The following is a 13,686-nucleotide window of genomic DNA, read 5'->3' as shown; positions in this document are numbered from 1 at the left end:
CTCACCTCACAGCCCTACTACAAAGCCATTGACTGTGTTTCCTATGCTGTACCCTTCATCCCCACGACTTCCTCATTCTGTAACTGGAAGCCGGTATCTCCCACTCCCTTTCACCCATCCTCCCAACCCCCTCCCATCAGATTGTTCTCTGGCAGCCATCAGGTTGTCCTCTGTATTTATGGGTTTATATCTGCTTTTTATTTCCGGGTTGGTTTATTCATTTGTAATAGGCATTCGCTTTCATACCTAACTTTGTATTTGCAATTTTGCATCCTTTTGCTTAATTATGTAAGTTTCTGCCCTCACAAAACTGGAATCTTCCCTGGTTGTTGGAGCCAAGAGTCTGGACTTGTTCTGAGGGTAATTAGGGAAGTGAGAAGAGAATGGACTGAGAGTAGCATTTGAGGACATGGATATTTAAAGAGGAGGAGTACTCTAGAAATGCAGAAGGAATGAACTCTGGGTTCAGAGAGTTTCAGGGATGGGGACTCCTGACCTTGCCCTCCCTCCCTCTCTCCCCTAGACAGAGTTCCCCTCTATTTTCTGGGAGGTAAGAGAGTCTTCACCTTTCCCATCCCTGCCAGAAGATTGGAGCTTCTGTTTGCCTGAATTAGATGGGGGCTGAGCAGAGAATGGGAGTCTATTGCATCAGATCTCAACCTGTCCAGGTTATGTAATACATACTCAGAACCACCTGTGACTTAGAGTTTTTAAAACATAACTCCCATTTTGTTCCTCTCCATAGTCTGGTGACTCTTCTAGCATTTGTTAAGCTTGATTTTTTTTTAATCTAACTTAGAAAATTAAGGTGGGAAGTACAAACCAGGTGCAATTGGTCAACTGCAACTAGATCTGGAATTGCTTAGGCTTGGCTAATTCCATGAAGCCCTGTGAGCAACATGGTGCATGTTGGACAATACTGGATCTAGAGAATGTAGGATAGAATTAGCTGTGTTTCCTTGCATGTACCCTTGACTTGAATAGTATGGATTTAGAGAGCTCTCTCGTTCCTCATTAAACAGGGACTATAAAGTAGGAGACTGTCTCCAAATAAGTTAGACTGAGGACAAAAAGACTAGAAAAATATCCACCAGCTAAAACCACCCTTTACCCCTTTGCCCTTCAAATTACTTATCATGTTGTGATGAGAGCCCATGAATTTCAGACAGCCCCGGACAAGAAGGAAATGTACATCTCACTTGGGGGTTGGGGATGGGAATTTTGCCATTATACATATATAATGGATTTCTATAAAGTATCTTGCCTGTGTATGATTTAGCCACATACCTTCGGAGGCTAAAATAGAACCATGAAAGAAGCATAAATAATTATTGTATTTAAAGGACTTATGATAGATGAATTATGCGTGTTCACAACTAATTTTAACTTTACCTGCACCTTAAAATGCACTGTGCTTGACAATCTTATTGAGGCTCTATATTATTTGAAGAAATAAAGAATATGAATAATGTTTTTCAAGGGAAATCGGCTGTTTTTTAGTGCTAAAATCTTTGAAATAGAAAAGGAACGAAGGCTTTTATTCCCCCTCATGATTATTTAAGTGGAATTGTGTGAGTTTTGTTATTTATTTAATTTAAAGCTTCAAGTATTTTGGAGTGTTGAGTTTGCTGGCAGCGCTGTATTCTTTCCTCCTCTACTTTTACTGCTTTGATAACTTTCTTGGGCTGTTTCCCTGGAGACGGTGATGGTAATGGTCATAACAGATACACTTAGTCTCCATCACTCTTATAAGGATGCAGTTGGTGTGAGTGGGTAAAAACTTCTTGTAATGAAATCCATTCCAATTACTACAGGGTGGAACTTAAAGCATCAGCAGAATATGTTGGGAACACTTCAGCATCTTCTTGTCTTTTTTTCCACCCAGCTCAGATACTATTACCTCTTAAGCCTTCGTCTGGAGGAATCCATCAATGTCCTTTTTCAAACTCTCTAAAAACACTCTCCAAAGAAGAAAGGTAATTTTCTTTTATCTGAATTCTTGTGGAATTTTACTTCGACTTTTTCTGTATTTTTAAGAGCCCTCGAGATGCCCATATAACTAGTTGAGTTGAGTTTAAACACACATGCTACAATGGAAGCATAATCTTAAAATATTCTGTTGGAAGAATTATCAGAGTAATCATTCCTTTGTTGGGGAGAGAGGCTGCCCGAGGTCTTCTCAACACTTCCAAAGGTCTGAAAAATCAATGCCCTTAGCTAGTTATAGGGCATTTTCACAGAAGGTATCAGAAGTGTTTATAACATACATTCACAAATAGACATGCTGCATTTTCTTATGGAGTTGAGAACAGAGTGCCAGTTTTGGGAATCTGTGTGGACTACGACAGTTTAATCCCACTGATGCCTTGACTCTGTTAGGATGATAAAAGAGGGCTTTTTTTCTCTTTGTTGACGTATAATGTCCTTCCATGAGGCAGCGGAACAGTCACATATTTAAGGAGAGGAAAGACTAGTGGCTGTTTCCAAAAATGTTTGCTGAGACTTTGCAATTGGAGTGAGCTGTTTCATTATACTCTATGTCCATGTTTGGGAATGTTTGAGTCTAACACCCCCCCTCTCCTATCTCTTCCGTTTTTTTCTTTCAACTTCCAGATGTGTTTTTAAAAAGAAGGCAAGAGTGGTCTCATTGCAATTATCTTTCACTGAAAGACTTTATTCTGCTTCTGTCTTCATCTTCTCCTCTTTCTTAACATCTTTCCTAGAAAGCAATGAATGAAAATTCTTAAATATGTATAATAAAAGGAGAATTCACATGTAGTTACCCGTTTTCTTGATTGTCAAATTTCCAAACTGAAAATAATTCTCCTAATAAAGAGAAATTTTACCCAAGGTAATGAAAATTGCTTTCTATATTTTGTTCTTCACATTGTTTACTTCACTAAGATTAATTCTATTGTCTCGCGACATCATGATGTAGAATTTCTGGCATATACATTATGGTTAACAGAAATTCATCTTGTTTGCTTATATGGATGCCATCTGCTTATAGGCTAATTTCTCCACATAAAATCTGAAGAAACAGTCTGGACCATTTAAACTCAATCCATTCATGAATCAAAACCCTGTTTAAGTACCTGCTATAAAGAAGATAGGATGCTATCATTTTTAAGGACACAAATATATGTTACTCATTGGCCTGCTTTTAAGCAGTTTACAACTGACATAATTATTAAAGACACGTAATCACGAGTAGTAAGAGAAATGTCAAGACTGACAGTGTGAACTATCGGAGAATGGTGAGCTCACTGTGGGCTGCTGCATTCAAGGTAGACGTCCTGAGTTGTGCTGGATAAATGAGGTCTAAATAAGCTATGATACCTATGAGGGAAGGAGAAGTATGTACAGGTCTGTAAGAGACATATGTGGGGAGGAAGGGCGAGGGAACATGCTGCAGGAGGAGCCATTGACAATATTAAACATGTGTCAGCAGAACGTGGCCAAGTGTTGGGATTGAGTGGAAAGACAGCAAACAGGTCAATCTGGAGTAGTGGGGAGTGAACCCAGGAGAGGCAGACCAGACAGGAGACAGTGCTAAAATGCTTGATCAACTCACTTAAATGTGATTTCAAACTAGGATGTTCAACTGTGACTTCAGCCAGTCAAGATACATAAGTTCCCATCCAAGTGGGAATTAACCCTGTTGTCCCAGTAATTGATTCAAGTTTTAGTATCAAAGACTGGATGACTGGAAGCTAGCTAATGGTCTTTATTTTGTTCACCATGCTTTTGACCAGAGCAGTAAACACATACTTTCTGTTCAAAGTGTGTCTACATACCAGTCAACGGTAAATGGTTCTTGGAGGGACCTCCTTTTAGGGGGGCACACATGAGTTCATTGATACAGCCTTGCTCACAAACAGGTTCATTTATGTACACGTATGCATATTTTGGACAGAGAATTTACAGAGGGGTTGCCGAACACTCTTGTGTGTGATAAACAGCCTTTACCTCACCATAGCCAAGGGGAAGGGTTTTCTTTGATATGTGTCTGCTCCTATTATTTTCAGGCATTTAATGGTGATGGAAACGAATGGACCATCTTGTAGTCTGTTCATTTCTAACAAAGGCGCATGGTCTTTGATCACAGCTCTGGGCTATAATCTATAATTAACCTATATTCAGAAATGGCCTGTGAATACTACCAAGGTCTTTTTTTTTTTTTTTTTTCAGGCAAACTCTGTTCTGTGAACCAGTATCCCTGCACTACCACCAACCTGTCTGAAGCCGAACCTAAGAGCACCTGTTAAAGCGGTACTAATAGTTTTAAAAGGATTCTTAATTTATAGGTAGAACAACTACATGTAATCTTGCCTTTCAGAATGTACTACTGAATAAAATTATTTAAAGTCATTTGTCTGGTGAGTTGCTGAACATTTCATAACAAATCATCTGTTCTGGGAAATAATTCACCGTGAGGCATATTGATGACAGGTTTGGATTTTAGAAAACGGTAATTTTTAGTATCAGCTCCGTTGTCTTGATGACCTTCACTAGACTGTACTAGAATTTTACTTATTTTTCCATCTTCTTTGCCTCCCAACATCCCAGAGAATAATTCATATCCTCGCTCACCTTTGCTAATGATTTCCCCAAAGGTTTTCCTTCATCAATATCAGGGAAAACTAACCCATTGTCATCATCTTTTAAAAAGTAATTAGCCATGAATAATTGTTCCATCCTGACATCTCTCTAACTCAATTGATTTTCTATTTCTTTTGTTCGAAGGTGGATCTAGTGATCGTGGCCATGTTAGAATGCTATCACCCTTCTATTTTCTCATTTCTTAATTCTTCTTTCTTCCTGCTTTTTTTTTTCTATGAGTGCTCTGGATTACACTAGGCTTGTAGACTTTAGTGCCATGTGAACATTTCCCTAGTTTTATTATACATTCTATTCCAAAGTAGAAGAACGGATTTTTCTATCCAGCTTTATTAGATTCGATTTTGGAATATTTTACTTAATGGATTATTTTCATGGCAGTCCCTATGCAACATTTATATGGGAAATGTTGTGCTTCTTGATTAAAAAGATCCCCACGGGGGATATTTTCCCCCAGAATTTTTCTTAAAATTACCTTTTGGCTTCGGAAAAGTAAAAAAATTACCTTTTCACTGGGCAAGAGTTGGTCACCCCATAACAATCTCATGACACTCAAAGACAATTATTGGAGGAGGGCCATGACAAAGGATAAACGAAAAATAAGTAGCCCATGCCCGTATAGTTCCTGTTTCTAATGCTCGGATGGGATTTTGTCTATGTGCCCTACTAAGGAGCTACCCTGGAAAATTATTCAGAAGCTTTGGCGGTGACAGGCGCCAAGAGGTTAGTTATGCCTTTGCTTGCTAGTCTCCATTAGTCACTGATTTGCTTCTGGGCACAATTCGAGGGATTAATTTTTATCTACAAATCCCTGTGAGGTTGGGTCCTGGTTATCTTGGCAATAGTATTTCTGCTCGCTCTAAAGGCAACTAAGATTCACAAGGGAGACTCCTTGATAGAATTATATATGATGAGAAGCCAGTGCTCCGTGCTTAAATAGGTAACCTTAATGTTGTGTGACTAGAATTTGGCAGTAAACAGGTATCTTATGTTCTGCCAAGGTTTTACTATCAGATACACTCTCCTGTTAGCTATTTAATGAGACAAGGTCTTTTTCCTCCTTTTGCTATATTGGAGTATTGCTTAGATTTATTTCTGATTCAAAAGCAGCTGTTCCCAGTTGCTTCTCGGTACTTAAAGTCTGAACTATGTCTGCTGTTAGCAATTTGAAAAGCCTTTGTAGCTTGGATACTGATCTTATATGATGCCAGTGGCTTGGTAAATACTCACGTAAGCAAACAGAAATGAAAATAGTACACAGTTCATTAGTAGAGTGTTGAAAGCTTGGAATACACTCTGAATTTGAAACCGATTCAGCCATAAAACCACTCTCTTTCTTGGCAAAGGTAATCTCTCTCTGCTTCAGTCGCCTGAGTTAGAATATAGGGATTATACAATTTTCTAAACCTTGGCTTCTGTGGAGGATGGTAAAGATTACTCATTGGAAGTGAGGTTGCAAATAGAAAGTGCTCCAGAATGTGAAAGGAAATAGTACTAATTAAAACCATAGATATCGGAGAGGATCTGTTCCTTAGTGATCTAAAAATCTCCTCAATAATAAAAGTGCAGCTGAATTTGACCTTTCAGTATTTCGGTCATCTGGTTAAATGGGGTGGTCTTTTCATTGTCCTAGCAACATTTAAGAAATGCAACAAAACATGGCTATAGCAAACAGCACTGGAAAAAGACAATTTGACGAACTGTGTGCATTGTCTGGGAGTTTGCAGGCCACTGGCTCTGAACTTGTTACCTTGGGGAAAAAAAATCTCAGGGAAGTAATGAAAGAAGAAAGGAGAAATAAAAATAAGGCTGATCTATAGCCTTTGCATCTAAAATATGATTATTTTCCACCTAATGTGGTCCTTGGAGAAGGTCACCACCGCTGAGCCTCCTGTGCCTGTCTGAAACTTGGAGCACCCCAAGGTGTCCACATGAGTTCCTTTGTTAATGTGCTAAGTATTTATTGAGGGGTCACTACATGCCAGGGCAGGCACTGTGCTGGGTAAATAAGACGGACATGGTTCCTGCTCTCATGAATTCTTCATGAAGAGACAAGCAAGAGATAGGAAATGAAGAACAAAGGATGACAAATTGCTCTAGGGCCTGGGAAAGGCATACATGAGGTACTGAGGTCAGTAATAGTATGGACCCCTACTTCCCCTGGATGGTCCAGGAAGCCTGCTCTGGGGAGGGGACCTTTAGGGGCTGGAGTGTGGAGAGTGAGGAGGAGCCCTAGGAACCAGTTGTGTTAAGGATTCTGGATGACATCCCATCAGCATGGAGAAGACTGAGGAATTAGAAGTTGAGGACAAGTAGGATCTGATTCTGCTTTCAAATCTTGCTGCTATGTGGAGGATAGGTTGAGGGTCCCATATCCTAGAGAACTCGTGCATGTGTTCATTTTCTCTTCTTTGCTGCCACCACCTGGCCCTGGCCACCATCCCCTCTTGCTTTGCTGACTGCAATGGCCCCTTGACTGTCTCCTCAGTTCCATACTTCCTCCTTGAAATGCAGTGTCCACGCTGTGGCTAGAGTGATCTTTGCACAATGCAAACTTGGTTTTCTTCCCCTCCTGCTTAGAAACCTGCAGAGGCCACCTGTTGCTTGTGGGATAGAGTCCACATCCTTTACTTTGTGAAGCCTGCACTGGCTTGGCCCTTTCCCGCCTCTGCAGCTTCAGCGCTATACTCCAGTCACCAGAGGCTTCTTCCCACTGCCTCAACATGATCCTCCCTGCCTCAGTGCCTTTGCATGTCCCCTTTCCCTGTCATTCTAAACATCTAGCTCCCTTCCCTTGCCTTCACAACTCCCAGTTCTCCCAGCACCATGGTTCTCAAACTTTCTAAAATGGGAAAGTGATGCAGATCTCTCTGGGACATCCCAGGAATCATATAGGTCAAGTCCTGGAAATTAGGAAGAAAAAATTGTTTCTTAAAGTCTGTATCTCCTTTGTTTCCTGCCATTAGGAAGTCTAGAGTTGGGATTTTGTAGTCAGGCAGTGAGTAGCATTCAACCACATGATCTTGGAAACATCGGCTCAAAGCACAGAAATGATTGCATGTGAGGCGTGGGAGGCCGGCCTGGGCCTCAGAAAGCTAGCTAGACCTCTCACTATCGCCATCTCTCTGCATGATGAACCAGGAAGAATCAGCACACCTCCCTCCTAGGGGTGGAGGATTCAGAGAGGTACTAAAATGCCATCTCCTATAATACTCTGGACTGTTTATTATTGTTTTACCATCATTACATTTTTCTTTTCCTGATATGCTGCTCATTCAAAGAATCCAAATGACTGTAATAGTCAACATAATTTTAACTGAATGAGTAGAGGAGAAAAGGGAGAGATTGGGGCATCTTCAGAAGGACATAAAGTGGTTGGGACATCAGGTGATGGAGGTCAGGCCTGGGGATCTGGTCTGTCTGAGGTGTGCAGAGCCCAGAACTCCAGGCCAGAATCCAGTGCCTGGACTCCCGTGGGCTGTGCTTGGCTGTAGGGGACGGGGTATACATTCAACAGTCATCTCTCATCTCTGTGACTGTGCACATTTTTGTGCTATAGCACTAATTTTTCCTTCAGAGTAAGCCAGATCATCTCCAGTTTCAAAAAGGCCTCCCACACAGTCTGAGTAACTGCTCTCCCATGTGCTTCCCACTGCAGCCTGGTCTTCCTTCCATTGGGAGACTGATTATTATGGGTTGAAACTCTGGAGAGGACAGCTTACATTTCTGTTGCCCTCACTAGACTCTGGGCCACTTGAGAACAGGAGCTCTTTGTGTTCCCATTGCTTAGGACAGACTAGATGTTCAACATCTGCTTGGTGAATGTGCAAATGTATCAGAACAGCTTTCTTCTGTGACTGGAAGGGCGGGCTTCATGAGGCACTAGTTATCTCTTTAGATTGGGAATCCCATAAATTAATAGAGGATTTAGGGATGGGAAAGGTCACCGAAGATAAAACATGAAACTACTTTACCATTTTGTGTAGAGTCAGTATGTTTAGGATCACTTTATTTACACACATTTCAAGGAGACACTCTCATGATGCGAGTAGTGGGCTTCAACACACTTATGTATTATACTGAGTCCATAACAGTTGTGACTACACACTCTTAATTGTGCAGTGCATTTCTGTAGCTATAGACAGAAAACCTCCTTAGAGGACCTTCTTGTCAATTCCTCTTCCCTAATCACCCTTTACTTATGCAACATATACTGATTAACCATGGATTTCAGACAATGACAAGCAAAAGCACTAGCAAAAAAGGAGCCCAAAAGTAACATACCTGGTGATGTAAGCGAAACATTAACTTCCAGGTATTTATCTAGCAGAGTAGGGCACTCTTCTCTGGCCCATGAATTGAGAAGCAAGCTTGTCTTACAAAATACACAAACTGCCCTCTTATTGGAATGAGGCAGTTATTTGGCATGCTAATTTTTCATATTCCTTTTGAAGACTAGGATCTTGTTCCAGCAGGCTGCCCACTGACAACTTAGGAAATAGAACACAGATGCTGAAGGCAGAGGATAAGGATATAGTAGAAGTTTTCTTCCTGCCAACCATGTTTTGAGTCAACTAGCCTTGGAGGCTGAGATGTCTCCAACCCATCAATGTCTGGTCCCAGGCAGCCATTCTTTCTTTGGCCAGACCTGTTGGCACTTCAACATATGCATGCAGCTCAGCACAGACTGTCTCCTGCATAAATTTGATATTTTGAAGATCAAATTTCATGTGCTCAGAAAACGAACTTGGAGAAATTCACACCTAAACTTGCCTGGTAGATCTAGCTTTCAAATTTTTCTGAATGATGAGTCCAAGTCCCACCTCCAAAGAATAATCATATATAAGAAAGGATATAAATTTCTTTTTGAGGCTGTGAACTTCTAGATCATTGGCAAAGGCCCATTAAGTTAGTTTTCTGCTCTCAGAAACCCACGAACCACCAATCTGGCCTAAGGACTCTTCACTTGCACTGGCCTTCCTCCTCAATTGATGAGATCTTTAGGTCAGGGTCTGTGTCATTTTTAAATATCCTCTGTGACACTTAAACACATTGAGGTTAGACCACAGATAATTTAAAATAAGTGAAAGAATTGTTATTGAGATATAGAACTTTAGACAGGAAATATGAGCCACATTTTGGAGCAGAAATTTGACTTTGGAGATGTTTTAATGTACAAGAAAACTACTGAACTAATTTATATACCTAATGAATAATGTGCACAAAGGCAGTATATATTCCATTTCTTTGGGCCTTTGTCCCATTTTCTTATTTTTAACTCTTATTTTTTATTACTAGGTGATGTTTTGAAATGTATATTTCGGATACTTCTGCGCATCATTCTATGAGCGATATTCTTAGGGTCTTTTTAGAAAATAAAAATGCTATATTTTTATTATCAACTGATATTTGCATTTAAAGTTGTGGAAGATAATGAACTTGAGCAACTGTATTTAATATGCAACTGGTTGGAAGAGTCTATTTCTCTGTATATCCATCCATCTTTTACATGCCTGTATACATACTTTGCAGATAGACATTCATGAAGGATCAAGGACACTGTCAAGGTCCATTATTTCCATGTCAGGGATTTACAGGTAATAAAAAATTATTAACAGATTATTTTTAGTGGCCGTGAATGTTGTTGTCAAGACCACAGTAGTGAAGAAGAGCACATGATGGAGCGGGCCTGGAGATGAGAAGAATAGACGATATTTAATTGTTGATAACAAACACACAGGCGAAGAGTTGACATTAAAAAATGGAGAGATATTTTGAATAGGATGAAGGTCAAGAATAATATTGCATAAATTATTGTATCAAAATAATGCACAAGCAGAGGGTTTTATTTTTGATACAATTTTCTAGGGGGCAGGTTGGTGACGAAGTACGGCTTCACAAGATCAGGAAGTCCATTACATACATTGTTGGCAAGAAAAGAATGCTATGGGGGCCCTGAGTGGTTGAGTTGGTTAAGTGATTTCGGCTCAGTTCTTGATCTTAGGGTCCTGAGATCAAGCTCCACCTAAGGCTTTCCGCTTACCCTCCTTCATCCTGCCCCTTCCTCTTCCCCTCCCTCTGCTCATGCTCTCTCTCTTCTCTCACATATATAAAAAAACTTAAAAAAAAAAGAAAAGACTGTTATTACATTTTGCCTTTGCAATTTTGACAAGACTGTATCAAAGTGGTTGTGCCAAAATAGCTGTCTGTGCCTTCCTGGATAAAACCACTGCATAAAAATTGGCCATTTCAAATGGTCAGTGGCAAAACTTCCTGCTGTCAACATGCCAAGTTCACTTTATATGCCATTTCTGGGCTCCTAGACTTGATATCTGGTTACCAGCATCTCCCACACATCACTGGCAGGGTGAGAATGTACCTCTACGTAGTTGATTTTTTTTAAAGATTTATTTATTTATTCATGAGAGACAGAGAGAGAGAGAGAGAGAGAGAGGCAGAGACACAGGCAGAGGGAGAAGCAGGCTCCATGCAGGGAGCCTGATGTGGGACTTGATCCTGGGGCCCCAGAACCACACCCTGGGCCAAAGGCAGGTGCTAAACCACTGAGCCACCCAGGAATCCCTGTACCTCTATGCAGTTGTTCATTGATTAACGTGTAAGTAGGAAACCCAAAGGGAAAAATGGATATTCACGATTCTTCTTGAAATATAAGATTTTCTGCTGTGATTCATGTGCCTTGTTATTGGTAATTTGAGATTTTTCTCTACATGGAATATTGAACATTTTAGAAAACTGTCACCTCAGTAGTAGAAATAGGCATCCTCTATGGAAAGGTAAGATACAGAATGAAAGGTGATCGCGTTAACTTCACTTTTCCTCCTGAGACGGTCAAGGAACCTACTCTTTCATGGCCAATTTGCCATCTTTCTGCATGCTTGGATTTGGCAGTCACTCAAACTGTTCAGAAATATTCTGGTTCTCCACTTTCTAGCCATGGCAGGATTGTACTTCCCCATTCTCCTTTTGAAGATAAACTTTGCCCTGTGACTTGCTTTTGCCAGACTCCTCTTTATCTTCTGCAGAGGCGTGTGGTCATGATGGAGATGGTGCCTCTGGTTGCTTGGGTCCCTGGCTGAGTACATGGGGCAGAGCCCCCACTGTCACTTTGCATCACCATGAGCATGGGTGAAGAACAAACTTTGCTGTGTTAAGCCACCGAGATTTGTGAACCCAGCCCATCCTGGCTGGTGTATTAGAAAAGAGCAAAGTCATTCAGCCTACAAATGCATATGTGAATTTGTATTCCTCCTTTAAATACCAGAAGTTCCAAACAAGTATTGGTTTTATTTTATCTTCCTAAGAGTCCCAAAAACAGAGAGACAAAAGATTGTAACATTTCTGAATTTTTACTTCTGATAAATCGTTACTGCTTCATTAAACATCATGTAAAGCTGTTAAGTACCAATTATTTGTTAAAGATTTAAAGTTATAATTATGGCAATAACAATGACTAAATCACTAATAAGGATTGGGATTGCAGTGCAAGTGGTTCAATTGGTAAACTTCGTGAGCAGGTGACAAAGGACGATTAAAAAGAAATCTAGGGCTATTGCACCAGAAAGTGCGATTTATCTTGTTTTGACAAGTGCAGTTTAGCTTTAATTGTACGTGATAATAATCTGTAAAGGGAGTGGAAATGTACTGGGATTCATTTTGGAAAGGTGATCCAAAACACCTCAAGACTGCACACCGTTCTTAAGTCTGCTGAGAAATGAGGTGTGACATTGCCAAGTTTCCATGTGAAAATGATTATGTTTGTAGATTGAGAGAGAATGAACCTAAATTATTCTATTGTATATTCTGGTTGACTGACACACAGATTTGCCTAATCGAGGACGTGTACTGCCAATAATTGAGTGTCTTCTATTTTTCGATTTTCAGAGAACTACTTGATAATTCAAGTTTTTTTCCAGCAAGAATCACTCTTATGCCCTGTGTTCATTTATATTCTTCTGTTATGGTTTGGTTGTAATCCAGGGTTTTCTGACTCATTAGCTATGCATGGCTCGTTTCAAACCAGTGCAAACTCCGGCATTCTCCTGGTCTTCTGGTTTCTTTTTCATGTGCAGTGTTTTGTGGTTTCCTAACTTCTCCAGGAAATGTGGTTGTTAGTGCATAAAAAAACTTTAGTCGAGCCTTAAAAAAATGTAAATACCACCTCACAACAAGTCTATCATCATATGCCAGAGAAATTATCTCTCTCTCTTATCTGGCCCAGAAAAAAAAGAAGAAAAATGCAAAATGAGAAACTGAGAACTGAATTATCCATTAACTGATACCAAAATCTTCCTAAACGTTTTGAGGCATTAATCTTAGATTTTTTTTTTTTTTGGCTGCCTCAAATGTAATCATACATATATGTATATATATGTATATGTATATATATATATATATATCCAACATAAGTAGGCTTAATTATTATAACAATAACATTTAAAATTGCATATAAATTATACATTAGAAAGAATACCCCTAGAAGCAAATGTGTGTGTGTGTGTATATATATATGTATATATATACACACATATATATATTTTTTACTTTTCCTTCTATTCTATTACTTTAAATTCAGGTGATACAATCTCTCTTTAAACTTCTTCCAGGATTACTTTGCATTACTCCTTATTTGTTCCTTGAAAAGCTTCTGCAGATGAAAGGTTATTTACTATAGCCCTTGCACTCACTAAAACTTAATAGGAAAAGTACTTATAAGCGGCGCAGTAGTATCTGTCAGAAAAGCAATAATTTGGTTTCAAAAACCTGTCTGATCCTTTTTTCTTTTCCTTAGGCTCTGCCAACTGATACAAAATTGCATACCAGTGACTCAAATGGGCAAAAAGCAAACGCCTATAGAAGTCCTAACTCAGAGGTTCCGTCTTCTATTTTCCTGTATGGATGTTTCTAAGAGCGGGGAGTCACATGCCATTAGTGGGTGCTGAGCCAGACAGCATTCAGCAGTTTGGGAAGGTGGCTTTGTGGTCTGAATGGCTCTCAGGTCATCCTGCTACAGCCTTGTGTGGTTATCTCCTTCTCCCCTTGAAAATC

The 13,686-nt window shown here is 39.8% G+C and overlaps 1 pseudogene across 2 annotated transcripts in view; it reads left to right on the top strand.

Moving 5' to 3' along the window:
* Positions 1 to 4,371, top strand: part of LOC144287968 (protocadherin-8 pseudogene) — a 121,757-nt pseudogene extending 117,386 nt beyond the window's left edge. For both annotated transcript variants that reach the window (XR_013355893.1, XR_013355895.1), the window contains exons 14-15: positions 1,886 to 1,976; positions 4,192 to 4,371. The product of XR_013355893.1 is annotated as a protocadherin-8 pseudogene, transcript variant X10 (transcript). The remainder of the gene's footprint in view (positions 1 to 1,885; positions 1,977 to 4,191) is intronic.
* Positions 4,372 to 13,686: the final 9,315 nt, after the last annotated feature.

This window comes from Canis aureus, chromosome 17 (genome assembly GCF_053574225.1).
Source record: "Canis aureus isolate CA01 chromosome 17, VMU_Caureus_v.1.0, whole genome shotgun sequence".
Classification (NCBI taxonomy): Eukaryota; Metazoa; Chordata; class Mammalia; order Carnivora; family Canidae; genus Canis; species Canis aureus.
The sequence above is the reverse complement of the archived record's forward strand: the minus strand, read 5'-3'. Positions and strand labels throughout refer to the sequence as shown.